The sequence below is a fragment of the Carassius carassius genome, chromosome 8 (genome assembly GCF_963082965.1).
Source record: "Carassius carassius chromosome 8, fCarCar2.1, whole genome shotgun sequence".
Taxonomy (NCBI): domain Eukaryota; kingdom Metazoa; phylum Chordata; class Actinopteri; order Cypriniformes; family Cyprinidae; genus Carassius; species Carassius carassius.
This window is the reverse complement of record NC_081762.1, coordinates 34,578,906-34,597,363: the sequence shown is the minus strand read 5'-3', so window position 1 is coordinate 34,597,363 and position 18,458 is coordinate 34,578,906. Positions and strand designations below refer to the sequence as shown.

General features: G+C 43.6%; 13 non-coding genes across 13 annotated transcripts; 5 read left to right on the top strand and 8 right to left on the bottom strand.

Annotated features, from left to right (window-relative positions):
* Window positions 1–137: 137 nt before the first annotated feature.
* LOC132146122 (U5 spliceosomal RNA) lies at window positions 138–252 on the bottom strand. Its single transcript, XR_009434866.1, has one exon. It is a non-coding gene; the product is annotated as a U5 spliceosomal RNA (small nuclear RNA).
* Window positions 253–1,322: 1,070 nt separating this feature from the next.
* On the top strand, window positions 1,323–1,394 carry trnad-auc (transfer RNA aspartic acid (anticodon AUC)). The gene has a single exon. It is a non-coding gene; the product is annotated as a tRNA-Asp (tRNA).
* A 103-nt stretch (window positions 1,395–1,497) lies between these two features.
* On the bottom strand, window positions 1,498–1,569 carry trnag-ucc (transfer RNA glycine (anticodon UCC)). The gene has a single exon. It is a non-coding gene; the product is annotated as a tRNA-Gly (tRNA).
* A 293-nt stretch (window positions 1,570–1,862) lies between these two features.
* Window positions 1,863–1,977, bottom strand: LOC132145797 (U5 spliceosomal RNA). The gene has a single exon (XR_009434563.1). It is a non-coding gene; the product is annotated as a U5 spliceosomal RNA (small nuclear RNA).
* Window positions 1,978–3,044: 1,067 nt separating this feature from the next.
* trnad-guc (transfer RNA aspartic acid (anticodon GUC)) lies at window positions 3,045–3,116 on the top strand. Its single transcript has one exon. It is a non-coding gene; the product is annotated as a tRNA-Asp (tRNA).
* Window positions 3,117–3,219: 103 nt separating this feature from the next.
* trnar-ucu (transfer RNA arginine (anticodon UCU)) lies at window positions 3,220–3,291 on the bottom strand. Its single transcript has one exon. It is a non-coding gene; the product is annotated as a tRNA-Arg (tRNA).
* A 293-nt stretch (window positions 3,292–3,584) lies between these two features.
* Window positions 3,585–3,700, bottom strand: LOC132145937 (U5 spliceosomal RNA). The gene has a single exon (XR_009434696.1). It is a non-coding gene; the product is annotated as a U5 spliceosomal RNA (small nuclear RNA).
* A 1,064-nt stretch (window positions 3,701–4,764) lies between these two features.
* trnad-guc (transfer RNA aspartic acid (anticodon GUC)) lies at window positions 4,765–4,836 on the top strand. The gene has a single exon. It is a non-coding gene; the product is annotated as a tRNA-Asp (tRNA).
* Window positions 4,837–5,304: 468 nt separating this feature from the next.
* LOC132145961 (U5 spliceosomal RNA) lies at window positions 5,305–5,419 on the bottom strand. Its single transcript, XR_009434719.1, has one exon. It is a non-coding gene; the product is annotated as a U5 spliceosomal RNA (small nuclear RNA).
* A 1,065-nt stretch (window positions 5,420–6,484) lies between these two features.
* trnad-guc (transfer RNA aspartic acid (anticodon GUC)) lies at window positions 6,485–6,556 on the top strand. Its single transcript has one exon. It is a non-coding gene; the product is annotated as a tRNA-Asp (tRNA).
* Window positions 6,557–7,024: 468 nt separating this feature from the next.
* LOC132146096 (U5 spliceosomal RNA) lies at window positions 7,025–7,139 on the bottom strand. The gene has a single exon (XR_009434844.1). It is a non-coding gene; the product is annotated as a U5 spliceosomal RNA (small nuclear RNA).
* Window positions 7,140–17,799: 10,660 nt separating this feature from the next.
* Window positions 17,800–17,871, top strand: trnad-guc (transfer RNA aspartic acid (anticodon GUC)). The gene has a single exon. It is a non-coding gene; the product is annotated as a tRNA-Asp (tRNA).
* A 468-nt stretch (window positions 17,872–18,339) lies between these two features.
* Window positions 18,340–18,454, bottom strand: LOC132146082 (U5 spliceosomal RNA). Its single transcript, XR_009434831.1, has one exon. It is a non-coding gene; the product is annotated as a U5 spliceosomal RNA (small nuclear RNA).
* Between the last annotated feature and the right edge of the window lie 4 nt (window positions 18,455–18,458).

Below are 18,458 nucleotides of genomic sequence, written 5' to 3'. Positions count from 1 at the left end.
CCCATGCCAGCTAAATAAACATTAAGTGCTGACAGCGCAAACGCAGAGAGTGCAAATACAGACGAAGACCAGTGGCACGCCCTCCTGCAGCGTGTTGGCGGACGGCCAAATTGATTCTGCTCTTGACATTTCGATGTAGCTCTGCTGTGAGCAGATAACCCAAAAATACAGGTCACTCGCAAAAGTTCCCCCCCATGGAAATCTTTAGTAAAAGACGAAAGATTTATGCGACAATGAAGAGAAACTCGAGCTGTGTCTACGACCACTCCGGCCTGTGCGATGCCTCTGGTAAACCACTACGCTCGCCAAGGGTCATCAAGGGTGACGACGCCTGCCCACATGCGTTTCGTCAGCCCCCCACCCCCACTCCAAAAGGGAGAAGTAAAACTCACAAAAGTCCACTCGGTCCACCAATAACCACAAGCCCAATCAAGGCAATCTCTTTCTCATGCCTCCATCTGAAAAGTTGGAGAAAATCTTATATGAATAAAAGAGTCTTTTAAAGAAATCCCTTATTCCGAGGTCAACGTAGCCACCAGATCCAGTCTGTATCCAGATCAGTGGGCCGCTTCAGTCACCCGGATCCAGTCAGTATCCAGACAAGATGGTTGATCAACACCTAGAAAGGACCTCTATGGCCCTGAAACACAGCGGAGACCGGGACAACTAGATGAGCCCCAGATACAGATCCCCTGTAAAGACCTTGTCTCAGACGACCACCAGGACAAGACCACAGGAAACAGATGATTCTTCTGCACAGTCTGACTTTTCTGCAGCCTGGAGCTGATTTGCTGGTTTCTTCTGACCAGAGGAGAACTGTCTCCCCGACTGAGCCTGGTTTCTCACCGGGTTTTTTCTCCATTTTTTCACCGATCGAGTTTTGGTTCCTTGCCTCTGTCGCCTCTGGCAGGCATAGCTGGGGACACTTCATGTACAGCGATTTCGTTGACTTGATTGCAAACTATTGCACAGATACTATTTAAACTGAACTTAGCTGAATGATGACATCACCGATTTCAATGACGAAATGCCTTTAACTGTCATTTTGCTTTATTGACGCACTGTGTTCCTAATTAATGTTGTTCAGTTGCATTGACACAATCCTTTTTGTTTAAAGCGCAATTTAAAAAAAAAAAAAAAAGAGTCCAAACAATGACCCCTGCAACGGGTAGTGTTCCAAATGTTATGCGACTTTAGCTAATGATGGGTCCACCCGGAATTTGACGGTGCTAGGGCTGTGTCAGCGTCAGAAAAAGCCATGCATTGTTCAGTTATGTCGGTGCAGTAGCGACGGTTGGGGGAGAAACGGCAGCATGCGCAGCTCCTCGTTAGTATAGTGGACAGTATCTCCGCCTATCACGCGGAAGACCGGGGTTCGATTCCCCGACGGGGAGAGCTAGCTCTTTTCGGCTTCCGAATGATCCATCCAAAAGTTTTGGGAGGAGCCACAGGTCACAGAAGGAGTTCTGCTTCGACATCAGCCCGAGCCAAAGGACTTGCGTTGGCCGGGAATCGAACCCGGGTCAACTGCTTGGAAGGCAGCTATGCTCACCACTATACCACCAACGCAGTCAGCAGTCAGCCACTTGCGCCGTCGTTAAGAAGGCTCGAAGTGCACGAGTCGCCGATAGGGCTAGAGGAGCTGATGAGATCTTTGTTTGGACCCGTCACTAAAGAGAGCCTTCCAGAGTTTGCATCCCGTCACGTACAAGAAAGTGCTGCCTTCCCATGCCAGCTAAATAAACATTAAGTGCTGACAGCGCAAACGCAGAGAGTGCAAATACAGACGAAGACCAGTGGCACGCCCTCCTGCAGCGTGTTGGCGGACAGCCAAATTGATTCTGCTCTTGACATTTCGATGTAGCTCTGCTGTGAGCAGAGCACCCAAAAATACAGGTCACTCGCAAAAGTTCCCCTCCACGGAAATCTTTAGTAAAAGGCGAAAGATTTATGCGACAATGAAGAGAAACTCGAGCTGTGTCTACGAGCACTCCGGCCTGTGCGCTGCCTCTGGTAAACCACTACGCTCGCCAAGGGTCATCAAGGGTGACGACGCCTGCCCACATGCGTTTCGTCAGCCCCCCCCCCCCCACTCCAAAAGGGAGCAGTAAAACTCACAAAAGTCCACTCGGTCCACCAATAACCACAAGCCCAATCAAGGCAATCTCTTTCTCATGCCTCCATCTGAAAAGTTGGAGAAAATCTTATATGAATAAAAGAGTCTTTTAAAGAAATCCCTTATTCCGAGGTCACCGTAGCCACCAGATCCAGTCTGTATCCAGATCAGTGGGCCGCTTCAGTCACCCGGATCCAGTCAGTATCCAGACAAGATGGTTGATCAACACCTAGAAAGGACCTCTATGGCCCTGAAACACAGCGGAGACCGGGACAACTAGATGAGCCCCAGATACAAATCCCCTGTAAAGAACTTGTCTCAGACGACCACCAGGACAAGACCACAGGAAACAGATGATTCTTCTGCACAGTCTGACTTTTCTGCAGCCTGGAGCTGATTTGCTGGTTTCTTCTGACCAGAGGAGAACTGTCTCCCCGACTGAGCCTGGTTTCTCACCGGGTTTTTTCTCCATTTTTTCACCGATCGAGTTTTGGTTCCTTGCCTCTGTCGCCTCTGGCAGGCATAGCTGGGGACACTTCATGTACAGCGATAACGTTGACTTGATTGCAAATTATTGCACAGATACTATTTAAACTGAACTTAGCTGAATGATGACATCACCGATTTCAATGACGAAATGCCTTTAACTGTCATTTTGCTTTATTGACGCACTGTGTTCCTAATTAATGTTGTTCAGTTGCATTGACACAATCCTTTTTGTTTAAAGCGCAATTTAAAAAAAAAAAAGAGTCCAAACAATGACCCCTGCAACGGGTAGTGTTCCAAATGTTATGCGACTTTAGCTAATGATGGGTCCATCCGGAATTTGACGGTGCTAGGGCTGTGTCAGCTTCAGAAAAAGCCATGCATTGTTCAGTTATGTCGGTGCAGTAGCGTCGGTTGGGGGAGAAACGGCAGCATGCGCAGCTCCTCGTTAGTATAGTGGACAGTATCTCCGCCTGTCACGCGGATGACCGGGGTTCGATTCCCCGACGGGGAGAGCTAGCTCTTTTCGGCTTCCGAATGATCCATCCAAAAGTTTTGGGAGGAGCCACAGGTCACAGAAGGAGTTCTGCTTCGACATCAGCCCGAGCCAAAGGACATGCGTTGGCCGGGAATCGAACCCGGGTCAACTGCTAAGAAGGCAGCTATGCTCACCACTATACCACCAACGCAGTCAGCAGCCAGCCACTTGCGCCGTCGCTAAGAAGGCTCGAAGTGCACGAGTCGCCGATAGGGCAAGAGGAGCTGATGAGATCTTTGTTTGGACCCGTCACTAAAGAGAGCCTTCCAGAGTTTGCATCCCGTCACGTACAAGAAAGTGCGGCCTTCCCATGCCAGCTAAATAAACATTAAGTGCTGACAGCGCAAACGCAGAGAGTGCAAATACAGACGAAGACCAGTGGCACGCCCTCCTGCAGCGTGTTGGCGGACGGCCAAATTGATTCTGCTCTTGACATTTCGATGTAGCTCTGCTGTGAGCAAAGCACCCAAAAATACAGGTCACTCGCAAAAGTTCCCCTCCACGGAAATCTTTAGTAAAAGGCGAAAGACTTATGCGACAATGAAGAGAAACTCGAGTTGTGTCTACGACCACTCCGGCCTGTGCGCTGCCTCTGGTAAACCACTACGCTCGCCAAGGGTCATCAAGGGTGACGACGCCTGCCCACATGCGTTTCGTCAGCCCCCCCCCCCCACTCCAAAAGGGAGCAGTAAAACTCACAAAAGTCCACTCGGTCCACCAATAACCACAAGCCCAATCAAGGCAATCTCTTTCTCATGCCTCCATCTGAAAAGTTGGAGAAAATCTTATATGAATAAAAGAGTCTTTTAAAGAAATCCCTTATTCCAAGGTCACCGTAGCCACCAGATCCAGTCTGTATCCAGATCAGTGGGCCGCTTCAGTCACCCGGATCCAGTCAGTATCCAGACAAGATGGTTGATCAACACCTAGAAAGGACCTCTATGGCCCTGAAACACAGCGGAGACCGGGACAACTAGATGAGCCCCAGATACAGATCCCCTGTAAAGACCTTGTCTCAGACGACCACCAGGACAAGACCACAGGAAACAGATGATTCTTCTGCACAGTCTGACTTTTCTGCAGCCTGGAGCTGATTTGCTGGTTTCTTTTGACCAGAGGAGAACTGTCTCCCCGACTGAGCCTGGTTTCTCACCGGGTTTTTTCTCCATTTTTTCACCGATCGAGTTTTGGTTCCTTGCCTCTGTCGCCTCTGGCAGGCATAGCTGGGGACACTTCATGTACAGCGATAACGTTGACTTGATTGCAAATTATTGCACAGATACTATTTAAACTGAACTTAGCTGAATGATGACATCACCGATTTCAATGACGAAATGCCTTTAACTGTCATTTTGCTTTATTGACGCACTGTGTTCCTAATTAATGTTGTTCAGTTGCATTGACACAATCCTTTTTGTTTAAAGCGCAATTTAAAAAAAAAAAGAGTCCAAACAATGACCCCTGCAACGGGTAGTGTTCCAAATGTTATGCGACTTTAGCTAATGATGGGTCCATCCGGAATTTGACGGTGCTAGGGCTGTGTCAGCGTCAGAAAAAGCCATGCATTGTTCAGTTATGTCGGTGCAGTAGCGTCGGTTGGGGGAGAAACGGCAGCATGCGCAGCTCCTCGTTAGTATAGTGGACAGTATCTCCGCCTGTCACGCGGAAGACCGGGGTTCGATTCCCCGACGGGGAGAGCTAGCTCTTTTCGGCTTCCGAACGATCCATCCAAAAGTTTTGGGAGGAGCCACAGGTCACAGAAGGAGTTCTGCTTCGACATCAGCCCGAGCCAAAGGACATGCGTTGGCCGGGAATCGAACCCAGGTCAACTGCTTGGAAGGCAGCTATGCTCACCACTATACCACCAACGCAGTCACCAGTCAGCCACTTGCGCCGTCGTTAAGAAGGCTCGAAGTGCACGAGTCGCCGATAGGGCTAGAGGAGCTGATGAGATCTTTGTTTGGACCCGTCACTAAAGAGAGCCTTCCAGAGTTTGCATCCCGTCACGTACAAGAAAGTGCTGCCTTCCCATGCCAGCTAAATAAACATTAAGTGCTGACAGCGCAAACGCAGAGAGTGCAAATACAGACGAAGACCAGTGGCACGCCCTCCTGCAGCGTGTTGGCGGACGGCCAAATTGATTCTGCTCTTGACATTTCGATGTAGCTCTGCTGTGAGCAGAGCACCCAAAAATACAGGTCACTCGCAAAAGTTCCCCTCCATGGAAATCTTTAGTAAAAGGCGAAAGATTTATGCGACAATGAAGAGAAACTCGAGCTGTGTACGACCACTCCGGCCTGTGCGATGCCTCTGGTAAACCACTACGCTCGCCAAGGGTCATCAAGGGTGACGACGCCTGCCCACATGCGTTTCGTCAGCCCCCCCCCCCCCACTCCAAAAGGGAGAAGTAAAACTCACAAAAGTCCACTCGGTCCACCAATAACCACAAGCCCAATCAAGGCAATCTCTTTCTCATGCCTCCATCTGAAAAGTTGGAGAAAATCTTATATGAATAAAAGAGTCTTTTAAAGAAATCCCTTATTCCGAGGTCAACGTAGCCACCAGATCCAGTCTGTATCCAGATCAGTGGGCCGCTTCAGTCACCCGGATCCAGTCAGTATCCAGACAAGATGGTTGATCAACACCTAGAAAGGACCTCTATGGCCCTGAAACACAGCGGAGACCGGGACAACTAGATGAGCCCCAGATACAGATCCCCTGTAAAGACCTTGTCTCAGACGACCACCAGGACAAGACCACAGGAAACAGATGATTCTTCTGCACAGTCTGACTTTTCTGCAGCCTGGAGCTGATTTGCTGGTTTCTTCTGACCAGAGGAGAACTGTCTCCCCGACTGAGCCTGGTTTCTCACCGGGTTTTTTCTCCATTTTTTCACCGATCGAGTTTTGGTTCCTTGCCTCTGTCGCCTCTGGCAGGCATAGCTGGGGACACTTCATGTACAGCGATATCGTTGACTTGATTGCACATTATTGCACAGATACTATTTAAACTGAACTTAGCTGAATGATGACATCACCGATTTCAATGACGAAATGCCTTTAACTGTCATTTTGCTTTATTGACGCACTGTGTTCCTAATTAATGTTGTTCAGTTGCATTGACACAATCCTTTTTGTTTAAAGCGCAATTTAAAAAAAAAAAAGAGTCCAAACAATGACCCCTGCAACGGGTAGTGTTCCAAATGTTATGCGACTTTAGCTAATGATGGGTCCATCCGGAATTTGACGGTGCTAGGGCTGTGTCAGCGTCAGAAAAAGCCATGCATTGTTCAGTTATGTCGGTGCAGTAGCGTCGGTTGGGGGAGAAACGGCAGCATGCGCAGCTCCTCGTTAGTATAGTGGACAGTATCTCCGCCTGTCACGCGGAAGACCGGGGTTCGATTCCCCGACGGGGAGAGCTAGCTCTTTTCGGCTTCCGAACGATCCATCCAAAAGTTTTGGGAGGAGCCACAGGTCACAGAAGGAGTTCTGCTTCGACATCAGCCCGAGCCAAAGGACATGCGTTGGCCGGGAATCGAACCCAGGTCAACTGCTTGGAAGGCAGCTATGCTCACCACTATACCACCAACGCAGTCACCAGTCAGCCACTTGCGCCGTCGTTAAGAAGGCTCGAAGTGCACGAGTCGCCGATAGGGCTAGAGGAGCTGATGAGATCTTTGTTTGGACCCGTCACTAAAGAGAGCCTTCCAGAGTTTGCATCCCGTCACGTACAAGAAAGTGCTGCCTTCCCATGCCAGCTAAATAAACATTAAGTGCTGACAGCGCAAACGCAGAGAGTGCAAATACAGACGAAGACCAGTGGCACGCCCTCCTGCAGCGTGTTGGCGGACGGCCAAATTGATTCTGCTCTTGACATTTCGATGTAGCTCTGCTGTGAGCAGAGCACCCAAAAATACAGGTCACTCGCAAAACTTCCCCTCCATGGAAATCTTTAGTAAAAGGCAAAAGATTTATGCGACAATGAAGAAAAACTTGAGCTGTGTCTACGACCACTCCGGCCTGTGCGATGCCTCTGGTAAACCACTACGCTCGCCAAGGGTCATCAAGGGTGATGACGCCTGCCCACATGCGTTTCGTCAGCCCCCCCCCCACTCCAAAAGGGAGAAGTAAAACTCACAAAAGTCCACTCGGTCCACCAATAACCACAAGCCCAATCAAGGCAATCTCTTTCTCATGCCTCCATCTGAAAAGTTGGAGAAAATCTTATATGAATAAAAGAGTCTTTTAAAGAAATCCCTTATTCCGAGGTCAACGTAGCCACCAGATCCAGTCTGTATCCAGATCAGTGGGCCGCTTCAGTCACCCGGATCCAGTCAGTATCCAGACAAGATGGTTGATCAACACCTAGAAAGGACCTCTATGGCCCTGAAACACAGCGGAGACCGGGACAACTAGATGAGCCCCAGATACAGATCCCCTTTAAAGACCTTGTCTCAGACGACCACCAGGACAAGACCACAGGAAACAGATGATTCTTCTGCACAGTCTGACTTTTCTGCAGCCTGGAGCTGATTTGCTGGTTTCTTCTGACCAGAGGAGAACTGTCTCCCCGACTGAGCCTGGTTTCTCACCGGGTTTTTTCTCCATTTTTTCACCGATCGAGTTTTGGTTCCTTGCCTCTGTCGCCTCTGGCAGGCATAGCTGGGGACACTTCATGTACAGCGATATCGTTGACTTGATTGCAAATTATTGCACAGATACTATTTAAACTGAACTTAGCTGAATGATGACATCACCGATTTCAATGACGAAATGCCTTTAACTGTCATTTTGCTTTATTGACGCACTGTGTTCCTAATTAATGTTGTTCAGTTGCATTGACACAATCCTTTTTGTTTAAAGCGCAATTTAAAAAAAAAAAAGAGTCCAAACAATGACCCCTGCAACGGGTAGTGTTCCAAATGTTATGCGAATTTAGCTAATGATGGGTCCATCCGGAATTTGACGGTGCTAGGGCTGTGTAAGCGTCAGAAAAAGCCATGCATTGTTCAGTTATGTTGGTGCAGTAGCGTCGGTTGGGGGAGAAACGGCAGCATGCGCAGCTCCTCGTTAGTATAGTGGACAGTATCTCCGCCTGTCACGCGGCGGCCAGTCGCGGATAGGTGTAGAGCGCTAACTAGCCAATAGCAACGAAGGAAATTCCAGGGAGGCGGGACGAAAAAAATACACAGAATTAGAGGTTCGAATCCCGTCTCGGCCACAAATACCATAAAATGAGTTTGTATTCGTTTTTTCATCTAGATACACTTTAAGTACGATTAACATATAATAGATGAACTTTGTGAACAAAGATAAAAATAAATCTTGTAATAATTGTTCTTTTGTATGGTGTACAAAATGTGCAAAGATCTTAAGAAACATATACATTATAATAGGGAATAGTTATTTTTAATATAGAAAAATGTGAATAATTAAAAAGAACACTTTGATAATGTTTCAGGCCTTTATTTATAAAGATACGTCTATTTATATGTGTATAACTGTACAGAAAACCCATATATATGAAATATAACTAAAACTCACAAAAAAGTAAGTTTTTTTATTTTATTTATAGTAAAGTAATATACTTATAAAAATTAAAAGAAAAAATAACAAAAATATATAATAATTAAATAAATATACATAAAATAATCATAGGTTATTAAACAACAGCAACAGATATAATAAAAATAAAGATGTGGAGAACAGAAAAAACAATACAAATATGTTTTATATTAAATAATTATGTATGTTTAATTGTAACAGGTAAATAAAATGTAATATCAATTTAAAAGAAAATCAACAAAATGTATACATTTTTTAATCAATAAAACTTAACACACAGTTCAATACAGTTCAAACAAGGCCACATACTTATAGTATTTTAATTAACAAATTGAAATACATGAAAATATTTAAATGTATAGATTCAACAACAACAACAATAATAAAATCTAAAGTTGTGGAGAACACAGAAAAAAAATATATTACACTACCACTTAAATGTTTTTGAACAGTAAGATTTTTAATTCTCACCAAGCCTGCCTTTATTTGGTCCAAAATACAGTAAAAGCAATAATATTGTTGAAATATTTTTACTAGTTAAAATAACTGCTTTCTATTTGAACATATAGTAAAATGTATTTTATTTCTGTGATGCTCCGCTGTATTTTCAGCATCATTTCTCCAGTCTTCAGTGTCACATGATCTTCAGAAATCAGAATAAAAATTTACTGGTCAAGAAAAAATATTATTATTATTATTATTATCAATATTTTAAACCCCCCAGGGATTCTTTAAATAGAAAGATCCAAAGATCTGCATTTATTTGAAATAAAAAGCTTTCTTAACAATATAGATTGTACCATTCTTTTGGGGGGAAAGAAATGACAGAAATTAATGCCTTTTTTTTAGCAAGGATGATTTAAATTGATTAAAAGTGATGATAAAGATGAAAAATGTTGATGATGAAAATGTAAAAAAAAAAAAAAAAAAAAAAAATATATATATATATATATATATATATATATCAGATAAATGCTGTTCTTCTGAACTTTCTATTCATCTAAGAAACTGAAAAGATTGTACTCGGCTGTTTTCAACATAACATAACAACAACAGTAATAATAATAATAATAATTTTTTCTTGAGCAGTAAATCATCATATTATTCTGATTTCTGAAGATCGTGTGACACTGAAGACTGGATGAATGATGCTGAAAATACAGCTGTGCATCACAGAAATAAATTACAGTATATATTCAAATATATAGCCTTCCTGATAATGTTCGGGGTTCAGACACACTCTCTCTGTTTAAATCTAGATTAAAAACACATCTCTTTCGCCAAGCATTCGAATAATGTATCTCTTAAATTGTGAGTGTAGTTGTATCTGATCAAATGTGCATTCTTATTCTTTAGCTTGGGTTAAACTAATTAATTTTACTCTGTTGGAACAGCAGCTATGCTAATGATGTCTCTATATGTGTCTCTGTTTCTGCTGGATTTACATCCCGTGGTAACTAGGATTTACACAAGCTCCAGTCTGGATCCAGAACACCTGAGAAGAGATGATGCTGACCCTCAGAGGACCTCAGATGATGCTGACCCTGAATCAACAACAGAACTAACAAATATTGCTACATGTGTGACTGCATCATATAATAATTATTAATTATTAATAAAATTAATAATGTTCATCGTCTGGCTGACTACGTCTTGTATGAATTTTTCTACAAATCCTGTCATACGTGCACAAACTGACAGTCACCACTTATAAGCTACTACTAAATATTGTAGAAACATAATTTTCTGTAAAGTTGCTTTGTAACAATTTGTATTGTAAAAAGCGCTATACAAATAAACTTGAATTGAATTGAATTGAAATAGAAAGCAGCTGATTTAAAATAGTAAGAATATTTAAAATGCTACAGTTTTTGCTGTACTTTGGATAAAATAAAGGCAGGCTTGGTGAGCAGAAGAAATTCTCAAAAAACATTAAAAATCTTACTGCTGAAAAACATTTGACTGGTAAGAGTATTTTAAATAAAATATTTATTTACGGAGTTTAATAATAGCCGTTACTAACATTTAGTGTTTACAAAACTGAGCAAGATAAAATAAAGCAAGTCAATACAATTAATTAACACACTAAAGTACAGTGTAAACAAGGCCAATACTTCTGATGTTTTATTTAACAAATGGAAATCAATTAAATAATTTAAAATTGTAGACTAAACAACAACAGCTACAATAATATTAATAATAATACAATTTGTGGAAGACACAGAAAATAAAACAAGCCTTCGACCTGTTTAAGAAGATCCTTGCTCCTATGTTGCGTTGCCAAGAGATGTTCAAGAGAGGCAGTTCTCAACAGATCTGTCCATCTATGGTCCAACACGAAGACCAGCCGTTCTGAGGGGTCCAGTGTGAGCTGAACGAGGGACGCAGTTATGGCAGATGGTGTGGTGTTCTACAGAAGATTAACAGCATTACTTTATTAAAATATAATGTCTTGGTGTTGTGTGCACATATGAGACAGACAGTTTACACACATAAGTGCCTGTATGAATTATTTATTTACCTGCATCCGGAAGAAACCCTTCCCTTCAGTGTCTGGTGTGATGTTATGGTGGAGTGAGACGGGTGGATGGGTCTTGACACAGCATGCATCATCTTAACATTCCTGAAATATAGATTCAAATTAAATATATCAAATGTATTTTATAATTCATTATATATATATATATATATATATATATATATATATATATATATATATATATATATATATATATATATATATATATATATATATATATATATATATATATATATATATATATATATATATGTATGTATGTGTGTGTGTGTGTGTGTGTGTGTGTGTGTGTCTTTATTTTTACAATTTTTCTTTTATTTTTTTATATTTGAATATATTTTCTAATCATTGTAATTTATTCCTGTTATGAAAAGCTGAATTTTCTGAATTATTACTCCAGTCTTCAGCATCACGTCAACCTTCCGAAAATAATGTGCTTTCATCATTGTAGTGACAATGATAATATCAACATTGATTACAATAAGAAATGTTTTGTGAGCAAATAATCATATAAATAATGATTTCTGGATCATATGACACACTGAAGAGTATAAATGATGCTGAAGAATTCAGCTTTGCATCACAGGAATAAAGTTAATTTAACATAGGAAATAGTTATTTTAAGTTGTACCACACAGTAAATGTTGACAATTTATATATATATATATATATATATATATATATATATATATATATAGGAAATAGTTATTTTGAAATTGTACCACACAGTACATGTTGACAATTATATATATATATATATATATATATATATATATATATATATATATATATATATATTTATATATTTGCACTAAAGTCTTGAAAATCACATAACATTCAAAACAGTTGCTATAATTAATCACATAAGTATGATTATATGATAATATAATAAGTAATTAATTGTAAGTTTTTTTTTGGTTTAGTTTTTTTAAAAGAAACACATAATTCACTTTACCTGCTTGTTGGGAGTTTGGCAGCGTATGTTGTTCAAACAAAACAATTTCGTGAAGAAATCTCCGATCGTAAAACGCGTCTCCTCTCCTTCAGAGCGAATGATTGACAGATGAGTATCTGCTGTTCGAATTCCCCGCCACGGAAGAAGCGAAACAGCGCCAGGAAATCTACGTGTGGCCACAAATATATTGCATCCGTAGTGTTAAGCACTACCATAGAGAATGAATGGGAAAAGTTAAGAGAAGTTAAGCTTAACTATTTTCGGCTCCCGCGCGGAAGACCGGGGTTCGATTCCCCGACGGGGAGAGCTAGCTCTTTTCGGCTTCCGAACGATCCATCCAAAAGTTTTGGGAGGAGCCACAGGTCACAGAAGGAGTTCTGCTTCGACATCAGCCCGAGCCAAAGGACATGCGTTGGCCGGGAATCGAACCCAGGTCAACTGCTTGGAAGGCAGCTATGCTCACCACTATACCACCAACGCAGTCACCAGTCAGCCACTTGCGCCGTCGTTAAGAAGGCTCGAAGTGCACGAGTCGCCGATAGGGCTAGAGGAGCTGATGAGATCTTTGTTTGGACCCGTCACTAAAGAGAGCCTTCCAGAGTTTGCATCCCGTCACGTACAAGAAAGTGCTGCCTTCCCATGCCAGCTAAATAAACATTAAGTGCTGACAGCGCAAACGCAGAGAGTGCAAATACAGACGAAGACCAGTGGCACGCCCTCCTGCAGCGTGTTGGCGGACGGCCAAATTGATTCTGCTCTTGACATTTCGAACGCGAAACGCGAACTTCAAATAAATCCGCACTGAATTGAGCGCGGACTGTGGGATGAGTCGTTGACGTTGTAGGTCAAGAAAATGAGTGAAAGAAGCGGTTGTTTTAAACGCAAACGAAAAAGAGAAAAAGAGGAGAGGGAGGCATCTTTATTAAGACAGCTTCCATCTATCAAATCATTCTTTAAAAGTAGCCAGGCTGAGGCCCAGGAGGCGGAGAATCAGGGTGAAGAATGTGTGGTAGATCGAGATTATTATGATGATGACGAGCATGCTGCTAACCAGGGACCCGAGGACGTCGTGGAGACTGAGGCTAACGTTAGCAAGGCAGCACAACCTGCTAGCGCTAACGTTATCGGTAGCAGCAGCAGAAGCGACCATGATGAGCAGTGGTTTAATCAGGTGTCTGACCCGGCATTGTGGGGGGCAATCGACGAGGATGCTCGTGCTGTTCTTATCGATCGTGGACCTGCTGCTTTTCATAACAGAAAGAGCACATATCTAGCCTCAACCCGTGATGGGGGTCTGGGTGGTAACGTTAAGCGCTCCCTTACTAATGATCTGTTGTGCTGTCAACTCCCAAATAGGGAAAAAGTTTCCAGAGACTGGATCACATATTCACCATCTACAGGTAATATTTTTTGTTTTGCCTGTATGCTTTTTTCTACCAAGAAAAATCAATTTGTTAGTGGTTTTTCTGACTGGAAACACCCTGAACGTGTAAGTGAGCATGAAAAAAGCACAGAGCATTGTAATTGCATGTTAGCATTGCTTCGGCGCTCATCTGTCACCGGGAGCGGGACTGTGGATGCTAAACTAGTGCAACAGCTAGATGGAGAGAAGCGGTATTGGCGGGAGGTGCTCAAGAGGGTTGTGGCTGTCATAAAGTTTTTAAGCGAAAGAGGACTGCCTTTCCGTGGCGATGACGAAATACTTGGCTCACCACATAATGGTAACTTTCTCGGCATTCTGGAAGTCATCTCTCAGTTTGATCCTTTCCTCGCCGAGCACATTAATAAGTATGGACAGAAGGGTAGAGGCAGCACATCCTATCTTTCATCCACTATATGCGAGGAATTGATTCAGCAAATGGGCAACAAAGTAAAAGATATCATAGCTGCAGAGATAAGGCAGGCAAAGTATTTTTCTGTAATAGTGGACTCTACACCTGACCTGTCACATACTGACCAGCTGACATTTATTTTTAGATTTGTGAATAACGAAGGAAAAATAATTGAACGATTTGTTGGCTTTGTACCAATTGAGAGTCACACAGGGGAGAGTCTGGCTGATACTGTAATGGCTATGCTTGACAATTTAGGCTTAGATATTGCAAACTGCAGAGGCCAGGCATATGACAATGCAAGCAATATGTCAGGGCGTTACAATGGGCTGCAGGCTCACTTGAAGAAAAAAAATCCATTAATCCATTACATACCCTGTGCAGCACATTCTCTCAATTTGGTGGGTGTCAACAGTATTGATGGCAGTTGTCAAAATGCAAGTCAGTTCTTCGGCCTCATGCAGTCCCTATATGCATTTTGTGCGGGTTCCACTCGTAGATGGAACAGATTCTTCAATAATGCAGACATCAAGGTAGATATGACGTTGAAATCACTGTCATCAACACGTTGGAGTTGCCGTGCAGATGCAGCTAAAGCCCTTTGTGGCAATTATGCACAAATCAGGGCTATACTTCAGAGCATTTCTTCTGATACAGAAGAAAACCGTGACACACGCAACGAGGCAGCAGCACTGTTCTCAAAACTGGGCACTCTTGACATGTCATTTATGGCACAGTTTTGGCACTGTCTCTTAAGCAGATTTAAAGTGACAAGCGAGGCATTACAAAAGGCCGACATTGATCTGATGACTGCAATTAATCTGTTCAGGTCTTTGAGATCATGGGTTGAATCCCTTAGAGAACAATTTGACCATTTTGAAACCTCTGCAAAGAACATTCCCAGTGTGTGTCAGTCATATAAAGATGAACTGCAGAGGGTCAAAAAGCGCAAAGCATTTTCAGATGAATGCACAGAGCATCAAGTAACTCTGAAAGGCCAGGAGCGATACCAGGTAGAAACATTCAATGTCATTATTGATAAGCTAATCAGCTGTTTAGACCATAGACTGGATGCATACCGGAACGTTAATGACATCTTTGGGATTCTACTGAACATGGAATCAGAAGATTTGCCCACTGTTCGTAAACAAGCGGATGCACTCAGCGCTTCATATCCTTCGGATTTAGATCAGAACCTTGCAGATGAAATTATCCAGTTCAGATTCTTTATAGAGAGCGAGCAGGATAAGTCTCCTCAAAAACTGCTGCAGGTGCTCTTGAAACATGGTCTGCAATCAACTTTCCCCAATTTGTTTGTAGCCCTACATATTTTTTTGACACTGCCGGTTACAAACTCTGAAGGAGAAAGATCTTTTTCACAAATGGCAAGAATTAAAAATGAACTCAGAACAACACAAACACAAAATCGCCTAAGTGCACTTTCACTGATTGCCATTGAATCTCAGCTGGTCATGGACTTGGATTTTGATGATATTGTAACTGAGTTTGCTAACAGGAAAGCCAGGAAGAAGTATTTTTAAGGGCAGATGGAGAGAGGAGAGAAGGAGAAAGACAGACACACAGACAGCCCCTGAGGAGAAAGACAGACACACCGACAGCACCTGAGGAGAAAGACAGATAGACAGACAGCACCTGAGGAGAAAGACAGATAGACAGACAGCACCTGAGGAGAAAGACAGATAGACAGACAGCCCCTGAGGAGAGGAGGAGAAAGACAGACAGCACCTGAGGAGAGGATGAGAAAGACAGATAGACAGACAGCCCCTGAGGAGAGGAGGACAAAGACAGACAGCCCCTGAGGAGAGGAGGACAAAGACAGACAGCACCTGAGGAGAGGAGGAGAAAGACAGACACACAGACAGCACCTGAGGAGAAAGACAGATAGACAGACAGCCCCTGAGGAGAAAGACAGACAGACACACAGACAGCACCTGAGGAGAAAGACAGACACACACACAGCACCTGAGGAGAAAGACAGACAGACACACAGACAGCACCTGAGGAGAAAGACAGACACACACACAGCACCTGAGGAGAAAGACAGATAGACAGAGAGCCCCTGAGGAGAAAGACAGACAGACACACAGACAGCACCTGAGGAGAAAGACAGACACACAGACAGCACCTGAGGAGAAAGACAGATAGACAGACAGCACCTGAGGAGAAAGACAGATAGACAGACAGCCCCTGAGGAGAAAGACAGACAGACACACAGACAGCACCTGAGGAGAAAGACAGACACACAGACAGTACCTGAGGAGAAAGACAGATAGACAGACAGCCCCTGAGGAGAAAGACAGACAGACACACAGACAGCACCTGAGGAGAAAGACAGACACACACACAGCACCTGAGGAGAAAGACAGACAGACACACAGACAGCACCTGAGGAGAAAGACAGACACACACACAGCACCTGAGGAGAAAGACAGATAGACAGAGAGCCCCTGAGGAGAGGAGGAGAAAGACAGACACACAGACAGCACCTGAGGAGAAAGACAGATAGACAGACAGCCCCTGAGGAGAGGAGGAGAAAGACAGACACACACACAGACAGCACCTGAGGAGAAAGACAGACACACACACACAGCACCTGAGGAGAAAGACAGATAGACAGAGAGCCCCTGAGGAGAGGAGGAGAAAGACAGACACACACACAGACAGCACCTGAGGAGAAAGACAGATAGACAGACAGCCCCTGAGGAGAGGAGGAGGAGGTATACTGTGTGTTTGTGTGTTTGAGTGTGTGTGTTTGAGTGTTTGTGTGTGTGTGGTGTGTGTTTGAGTGTTTGTGTGTGTGTGTGTTTATGCAACAGCTTATAACAGCTTATGTGAAACAGTTTTGTCAATTTTTGGACAGGTCATGACTCCAGAAATTGTAATTCAAAAGCAACCAATATTATACCAGAATACAGTTTAAATCATCTTGTAATGTGTCTTCTACCATTTCACTTTTTCATCACAGGAAAAGGGGGAGAGAGACAAAGAGTGGCAGCCCCTGGTCTGGAGAACCGAGGAAAAGAGGACAGGAGAGGAGAAAAGAGACCGACAGGAAGGAGACATTAATAGGTGTGTTATGTGTTTGTTTGTGAATTATGAAAGTTATTTTGATTCATAGAACTGGATTGGTAAAGGTGAGGCTCTATGTGATTGCAAATGCCAGCTAGTTGCTCAGTAGAGATTTTACCAGCAAATAGTAACCAAAAATGTAAAAGCTTGATTGGGGTGGGGGGTGGGGGGGGGGGGATGGCGGTTGGTGGGGGGGGGCCCTACAAGACATTGTGCCCAGGGGCCTTGGAATTCTTAATCCGGCCCTGCTTGCCTCTGTCGCTTCTGGCAGGCATAGCTGGGGACACTTCATGTACAGCAATATCGTTGACTTGATTGCAAATTATTGCACAGATACTATTTAAACTGAACTTAGCTGAATGATGACATCACCGATTTCAATGACGAAATGCCTTTAACTGTCATTTTGCTTTATTGACGCACTGTGTTCCTAATTAATGTTGTTCAGTTGCATTGACACAATCCTTTATGTTTAAAGCGCAATTTAAAAAAAAAAAAGAGTCCAAACAATGACCCCTGCAACGGGTAGTGTTCCAAATGTTATGCGACTTTAGCTAATGATGGGTCCATCCGGAATTTGACGGTGCTAGGGCTGTGTCAGCGTCAGAAAAAGCCATGCATTGTTCAGTTATGTCGGTGCAGTAGCGTCGGTTGGGGGAGAAACGGCAGCATGCGCAGCTCCTCGTTAGTATAGTGGACAGTATCTCCGCCTGTCACGCGGAAGACCGGGGTTCGATTCCCCGACGGGGAGAGCTAGCTCTTTTCGGCTTCCGAACGATCCATCCAAAAGTTTTGGGAGGAGCCACAGGTCACAGAAGGAGTTCTGCTTCGACATCAGCCCGAGCCAAAGGACATGCATTGGCCGGGAATCGAACCCAGGTCCACTGCTTGGAAGGCAGCTATGCTCACCACTATACCACCAACGCAGTCACCAGTCAGCCACTTGCGCCGTCGTTAAGAAGGCTCGAAGTGCACGAGTCGCCGATAGGGCTAGAGGAGCTGATGAGATCTTTGTTTGGACCCGTCACTAAAGAGAGCCTTCCAGAGTTTGCATCCCGTCACGTACAAGAAAGTGCTGCCTTCCCATGCCAGCTAAATAAACATTAAGTGCTGACAGCGCAAACGCAGAGAGTGCAAATACAGACGAAGACCAGTGGCACGCCCTCCTGCAGCGTGTTGGCGGACGGCCAAATTGATTCTGCTCTTGACATTTCGATGTAGCTCTGCTGTGAGCAGAGCACCCAAAAATACAGGTCACTCGCAAAAGTTCCCCTCCATGGATATCTTTAGTAAAAGGCGAAAGATTTATGCGACAATGAAGAAAAACTCGAGCTGTGT